This window comes from Micropterus dolomieu, linkage group LG11 (genome assembly GCF_021292245.1).
Source record: "Micropterus dolomieu isolate WLL.071019.BEF.003 ecotype Adirondacks linkage group LG11, ASM2129224v1, whole genome shotgun sequence".
NCBI lineage: Eukaryota > Metazoa > Chordata > Actinopteri > Centrarchiformes > Centrarchidae > Micropterus > Micropterus dolomieu.
In genome coordinates this window covers 25,733,695-25,741,996 of record NC_060160.1, presented here as the reverse complement: position 1 = coordinate 25,741,996, position 8,302 = coordinate 25,733,695, and the positions used below count along the sequence as shown (strand labels likewise).

Below are 8,302 nucleotides of genomic sequence, written 5' to 3'. Positions count from 1 at the left end.
AAACAACGCCATAACATTACAGCAAATACAAAGAAAAATAATAGAAAACAATGACATATTTCAAAATATTGATAGGGTAAGCTTATCAACACTGGACCGTGTCTTGTGCAGAAATCATCTCAGGATGAAGCAGGTCTACAGGATGCCATTTGAACGCAAATCAGAAAGAGTCAAAGAATTGTGATATAATTATGTGAAAGTGAGTCCCACAATTGATGCATACTCTCAACACTGAATACAGTTAATTATACATATTTCAATATTGTAATCATAATGATTGTGCTTCAAAATAGTGACCACTCCATGTCTATTTCTGATATTGTCATGTGTGTTTCAGAGAGTCCTTGAGCTAGAGGTGGCTGCAGTGGAGCACCAGTTCATCTTCATTGATGAGGTTGGGTTCAACCTCACAAAAAGACCAAAGAGGGGAAGGAATGTCATCGACCAGCGTGCCATTGTTGAAATCCCTAGCCAGCGCGGAGGGAACACACACTGTGTGCAGCGATTATCATCACCATGCTTCCCTTGGCACCTACAACACCGCCCATCTGATCACATTCCTGGACACCCTACACAACACACTCATTCCACCAGATCAGGTGGACGGCCCAGAGCAGCTCAGGTACTCAGAGAATTGTGTGTAGTGTTTTGAAAAAAGTGTGTTTTAGAGCTGCAATTTGAGTGTAAAGCAGGAATTGTGCTTGTAGTTTAGCAGAATTGGTTCAGGGGGTTGGTGAATGAGTTACATGTTGTCATGGTCATTGTGTCTCAAGTACCAGAATTTGTGTGTAAACAACATATTTTAAATCATTAACCTTTTTAAAAACAAATTTTACTTGGGAGACTGGTCTATCTGTTATGTAATGTAATCTCCATAGTAGTTACAGTTTTGTGTCTTGTGGCATTTTTGAATACAACACTGTGCTGCTGTTACAACTGTAATGTTTTGCCAAATAAGTATTCATAAGAATTGTGTGTCGTTTTTTGAAAAGTTTTGTGCAATTGAAAACTGAGTGAAAGGCTGAGAAGTAGCTACTGCTTTTGGAGATTTCCGGTGAGGTTTTGCTCTTTGAGTGAGAGGTTTCAAAAATCGTGTGACCTCTGCCCCAAAGCAGACCCTGCTTTATCAGCTGTTTTCCACTAAATGGGACGGAACTTTACAAAATGTACATCATGCTGTATTGAAAGGGACTTGAAACTGACAAAAGAGACGAAAGTGTTTACTGAGGTAATAAATCAGGTGAGAAGCTCATTTTGCCATTTGTTTCTGATGGAATCAGGCTCCTTCTTGCTGTGGAGGGGCCCTCTGCTGGCTGTTGGAAAGAATGCAGGCTTAATCTGCCCTGGATTGCACTTCACCTCCTGCAGCTCCTCCTCTTTCTTCTCTCCCTCCTCATCAACCTGCCTGGGGTCATCATCACCCTGTCCCTCTGCATTACCTCCACTGACCTTAACAGCTCATATAGATATCGACATTCAGATATTCCTCACTTATAGAAGGATGTTGTCTTTGTGTGATAACACATTGCAAACTGTTGCTAACTGCTAATATTTATGCCTATACACAAATACATCTGTACTTACCACAGTAACTTTTCCACCAAGGAGGAGGTCGGTTAATTTAGCAACCTTGTGCCAACCTCTTTTTATTCTTAATTCTTATTTTTTTCTGCATTTCTTTTTCCTCTTTCTTTCTTTTCCCCACATTTACTGTCTCAGTTGCCCTTCTCACACAACCCTGAGCTGAGTTCAGCCCTAACAAAATGTAACAAACTGGTGCTAAAGTCCCCCAGATGGAAAGTAAACTCCTTTGAATTCAGCAAAAACGAGGATCAGTCCAAATTGGGAGGGGCTGCTCGTATCCCCCCTCAATATTGAAAGTATTACTTTGGCCCAGACTGACAGAAACCCAAGCAGCGTTCTGCTGCAGCTGACCCGTCAGCCAGCGTGGTCGCAGATCATTGAGTAAAACATTAGAAACTGCATGTTAATTGTTTGTCCTTTCTCTTACTTCTCCAAAATCTAACTTTGGAGGACAAAAAAATAATTTTCAGAAAATAATAATAAATTATTTCATTATTTATTTTCATTTATTTATTTTTTTCTAAAATCACCCCTGCTTGAAATGGAATCAAGCTTAAAAAGGGTTTCAGTTGCAACAAAATTTCATAATATGACATTTAGTTTGAAACTGAATTCCAATAAACTTGAAACTGATCAATTAAATTTAAAATTATGAAAGATTCAGTTTTTTTAATGCAAATATTCAAGTTGAGCAATACAAATTCAGATCTGAATTATTCAAATTCAGATCTACTGACACAATAATTAGCCCATACTCATAGACACACTAGGAACAAGTAGTGGATTGGAAGTGCGTGGTGAGGAGAATGAAATATTTACACTGGAGGATCGAGATAGGACTATGGAAGAGGATAAAGAAGGCAGAGTGGGGGCTGTACATCGGCATTAAAGACAAGCAAGGTTCAGCAAGGGTGCTTTGAAATGGCGCTTCAGCCTCGAATGTAGCACAACAACACGATATTTTCTGCATGAATATGCATTAACGTTCATGACACACCCTGTCTCGCAGGTTTTCAAAGAGGGTTTGAAGTTCATGTGAAGTGACCCCCTAGGGTCATTGAGAATGAGATTATGCAGAAATAGTTACATTTGTACAAAAGCTCTTCCAATATAAAATATTTTAACAATGACACAGATTTGGTAGCTAATGAGACAGGTCGAGTATACATTATACTGCGACGTTTAAGTTTCCTGCGTATATAACATCTTGATAAAATTACAAACTGTAGAATATACATTCGAAAATATTCTTTGTGCAGCAATATGTCAACACAGTTATGTTCAAGACGCTGTACACAAAAGCTATGTTATAATATCACAAATAGACCAGGCTGTTGTTGGACCACACTAACAGAAGGCAAGTACAGTTTGTAAGGACTACAGTGTCATTCAAACACAAAAGGTAACTTGTTTTCACCTGCAACACACTATAGTTATCATGCTCTTTAGCTTTTCTCATCTTTTCTCTTCTTTTTAGACAGGTAAAATTCAAATATAACAGATAGGTGTCCGTGAAAACTGTCCATAAATCCACAATTATCAAACTTAAATGTACTAGAAATAAACAAAACTTATAAAACATTGACATTTGTCTCCTCCATTTAGGATACTCTCTGCTCTCTAGCATGAGCAATAACTTAAGAAATGGACACAGGAACACACTAACAATACACACATTAGCAATCTCTTCCGCCTGAATGTGTTTCTCATGAGACAAGCCAATCAAAAATCCACACAACACTCTGGCCACACGCCGTTCTCAGCAAGGAGGGAACGGTTAGCTTAGCTAGCTGCTTGGCTAAATGCTATTTAACGGTCTAAAAGCTGAAATAAAGTTTATATAAGACAACACTCAGCCTACTCAGCATGTTTACAAAACAATAGCAGTACAGTTCAGCAAAAATATTACATAGTTAACATGCATAAATACCGATATCATACCTGGAAAGGGGATATATTAATAAGGACTCTTGGACATGATGCCTTCTTTCAATCAACTTCACTGGCAGCCAAGAGCTCCCCCTTCTGACGTCTGTAGGCATGACAACTACACGGCAACCCTTCCTTCTTCAGGGAGCAAATGTTTGTGTTAATAAACAATAAAAAAAGTTTTTAATTATTTTAACCATTAACCATTTTACCCTCTTTCACATTTCAGGAGAGAGAGAGAGAGAGCATTGGTTACAGCTTGTCAGCGACTAATGTATTGTCCCTAGCAATAATTTTGATCAAAATATTTAAACATAAATGTATCTACTCAGTCCACCGCAAAGTAGCGAGAGAATAAGATGAATAAACCTGTGACACAGACACCTGTCGCTCAAAATGTTACCAAGTTATTCTACAAATGTCAGTGAACACAGATATGTGGGAGCGATTTTGAATCTGCAGAAAGTTTTGAACATGAGCAGAAAACCTGCTGAAACAGAGGAGCTATTAAAGTGCAGGGGTTTATATCTGAATTATAATTAAATAATTTATCACTGAGGTGAAAAGGTTGGGCTGGACGATATGGCCAAAAATGTTATCACGTTAAAAAGTTTCAGATCTTTCGATATCAAATCATTATTTCATTCGAATTTAAAGGCTGATTTTTGCTCCTGAGTGAAAGTTGAAGAAACCTGATGGTTATTTGTGGTTTAAACTTTTCTTTATCGTGAACAATTGAGGCCAAACAGTGGATCAACTTCACAAATCTGATGCAAAACATTCAAAACAATTATGATTAAATCTTTGTCAACAAATATGCATGAGTAAAAAAGGTAAAAGCTTTTTTCAGTCATTTTTCCTCAACAAAATCCTAACTTCCTAAAGTCCTAATTCGTGGATGATTCAAGTGAATAAAACCAAACATTTATTAAATGTTTATTGAACATTTCTTATATTGTTATTGAAAAAAAATATAGTACGATATTGTTATTGTTTTATTGTTCAGCCGCATGAAAAGGTGCCACATGCACATTGAAAGACTTTACTTCAGTCAGGCCTACATGTGTGTTTGTGATTAAATCTGACAGCAATGAAGAATGCCTGAGACCCTTACTGCATTATATTACACTATTTCTTTTTAATAATCCGAATTGTCACCTATCACCACCGGGATTTGTGTTTCCCTTTACATAAATAAAAGATATTATAATAAGAAATTGGTGCAACACAATAGCCACACCAGCCCACATTACCACGCATCCCCACTCACGAACACACGTTCTACTTAGGCTACATTTGTGTACAGATGGTGAAATAATATGAGCAGTAGGCCTACCGTATGTAACAGATTTGTGACATTTCATGTATGTGACTGGCACCCAATGCTCAGCAGAGTTTTGAGAGCACACGTTTATAACAAATTTACAGAATGGCTGTCCATCTGAGTATGTTGTAGAGTCTGTGTGCTTTCTGCCTGCTGTTACTGTCTTTCTCTACTGCAGAGTTAATTACAAACCAAAACATTTGTGTGTCACTGTTCTTCCTACCTCTGCCAGCCTCCTCCCTCTCTGCTAGGCCCACAGCCGCATCCTACTGCCACTGTTCCTCTTCCTTCACCTCTTACTCCTCTCCATACTGGTCTTCCTCCTCCTCCTCCTCCTCATCTTCCTCTTCCTCCTCTCTGGTGTCCTATGGTGTCTTCCTTCAGATTTCTCTTGATCCATTGTTACGAAACTGAATGAACTGACTCTGGCCCTTTGATCTTGAAGCTTCTGATTGGTGTGTTATCAGTTATGACTGTTTGTGTTTCCACCTGGGTAGTTGTGTGCTAATTGAGCTCAACCTGTGCTAACTTTATGCTCATGTTGCGAACTTTTGCACATACTTGTCAGTATTGTATTATAGTATTTTTTGTATACTTGTACATTTTTTGATCTCTTTACTTTTTAACCCTCTACAGCACAGTGTTGCCCTCAGGCGACAGAAAGTTTTCTTAAGCCCCATATCCAGCCCATATTTCTTTAAATGATTTCAACCAATTAGAATGGTCAAAAAACTATCAAAGAACAGTCCAATAAGGTGTGGGAGTCACTATGAAGCATATTTATATAAAAATATGTTTGTGTGTATGAAAGTGTAGAGAAGCCCTTTGTCAGGTTTATGACGTTCTTTTTTATTTTGCATGTTCAGAAATTCAGTTTTTCTTTTTGTTGCCTCAGGGCAACGTTGTGCAATAAGGGCTACTTTTCAAGACCATGTGTTTGGATGTTATCACATATTATCACATGCAGTAGTTCACAATATGAGCTCCAAATATACTTGTATTTATTTATTTATTTATCAAATTTGACTTATTTAACACATTTCCACAGAAAAATGGGCATTAAGATTGTTCTTTGTAACTAAAGAGCAGGATTCGTTTGTTAGGTAAATCCCATCAGACAGCAGGAACAGTGAGGCAGAGTGGACTGGAGAAAAAGTTTGAGCAGAAGTTAAAAAATAACTTCAGAAGTTCTTTCAGGATTATATATACAGCAGACAAGACACAAAATATGGGTCAAATATCAAGCTGTAGTTATTCTTGTTGTATTTTCATTGGCATTGGATACTTACTGGTATCTGTCAATAAAAATGTATAAAAAGGGAGCATGAAGATGAAGATGACTCTCATCCCTAACTAGGGTTGGGTATGAACCATTTCCAAGAACCGTGGATTCGATAAGAAACGTGCGTTTGGATTCTGCTTATCAGTTCCTAACTTTCTGCATGTTTTAGTGATGCTCCCGACTGAACTGAAGTGAGCGTTTTATTGTTTAAAAAAGTGTCACTTTTCTGCCAGGACCTGATTTTTCGTCATTTGTTATGCAGTACGTCAACAAAGCAACGTCTCACACTCAGGTACAAAACAGGGGAGCTGATATTCACTATTTATACTGAAGGGGAATGAATGATGTTTACAGATGATTCCAATATATTTTCCCAGAGACCCCCCTCTAGTACACAGTAGACTCCTTTCACTTTAGCCATGAAGGGGAAGAGGAGCAAGGAGAAAGTGGATATAGGTCACAGAACGCTGACAAGATCTGTGGTGAAAGGGTTGGAACCAGAACCAAGATTCAATAAGAACCAAAATCAATCAATCAAGTAGAATCAGAATCAGGTTTGGAATCAATAAAAGTAAAATGATACCCAATCCTATCCCTAACCAGGATGTCTGCTTGGACAGTAGGCTACCTCACACAGGAACACCCAAAGTAATAAAGAACTGTTTTGTAAAGTTTCACAGGAATGAAATGTTATTACATAAATAACAGTATGACATGACACAGTACATGATACAAACCTATGCCTGTGTCAAATCCAATTGATCAGTGTGTTTCAAGTGTTGTTTCCTTTTTGCCTAATGATTTCTTGCCATTTTTCAAAAATATTTATGGTTTTACATTGCTGTCTGAGCATGGTCTTATGATCTGTGAGTTCATAATTTTCTTTGTGATTCTGCACCAATGTTGCACAACGAAAAAATATTTTTTGGGGGGGGGGGGGTCCAAAAAAAAGGTTTTATCATTATAATGTCCAAAAATGAATGAAGAAATGATATGGAATATTTTTTTTCATGTACCATCAAATAGTGTGCAGTAGAGGGTTAAATATTTTATATAAAACTTATATTTCTGTTTATGTTCATGTACTTTAAGCACCAATTTATACCAAGGCAAATTCCTCCAGCTTCATGATAGCAGGTATCCAGGATCACTAGTGTTGGTTCAGTGAAGCCAGGTTGAAGCTGAACTTGCTTCATGATACAAGACCTTACACTGACACTCTTGGATTTAACAGATCAAAATGTATGCAGTGAAAAAACTTAAATAATCGATGACTTCCAGTAAGCTCAGTATGTGTGTTTCTGTCCTGTCAGGTGGCGTTATCCGTGAGGACAGTGCCTACAGTATCGCAGTGGTGCCCACTTCTGGTGCCCGGTGCCCGCGGTGCCGCCGCTACACTGCAGAGTCAGCAGACTGCCAGAGTGTTGTTTCAAAGGTTCACTGACGGGCCAGAAGTCCTGTCCAGCTGCACTGGACCTGATGTTATTCAAGTCAGCTGTTAGTATAATGTTACTATGTTACTTACATAATCTCAGAATGTTCAATACATTTTCATATACTGTATAGTTTACCACTAGTTTAGGCCTATTATGAATATTATATTCCAGTTACCGGTGTTGGGAAGTAACTAGTTACATGTAATTTAGTTACATGTAATTTAATTACACTGACAAGCTGACGAGTGAACGTAAGAGTCCAAGACTATTCACTCATGCGTGAAAATTAACAAATTACTCCCTCAGACTGATCGTTCCTCCTGAGTCATATACAAGATTAATTCAAATGAACGAAACGTTCTTTGAAGACACAACACTATTAGATTATGGTTGTGTGGTGTATGGATCTGCATCAAGCACATCCCTCAGAAAGTTAGACAACATTCAGTCTCAGGCTTTGAGATCATGCACAGGGGCATTTAAAATAACTTCAACAGCAGCACTACAGGTGGAAATGGGAGAAATGGCGTTAGAGATGAGAAGGATACAGTTATCTCTGAATTACTGGGTTCATTTATAGTGAAATCATCCAGCACTTGTAAGGCACTCTAAAACCTTGTTGGGAAAAGGAGAGGAGGGAGACAACAAGCTTTGGGTGGACAGAAGCAACAGAGCAAGAATTAGCTGAATTAAACTTCAGTCCAACAGTACCACTGCCAGCAGTGCTGCCTTGGCTCCTCCCTGAAG

General features: G+C 38.2%; 1 protein-coding gene across 1 annotated transcript in view; it reads left to right on the top strand.

Annotated features, from left to right (window-relative positions):
• The window catches only part of iars2 (isoleucyl-tRNA synthetase 2, mitochondrial), a 22,310-nt gene that overhangs the window by 12,190 nt on the left and 1,818 nt on the right, over positions 1-8,302 (top strand). The gene's annotated exons all lie outside the window — the stretch shown is intronic.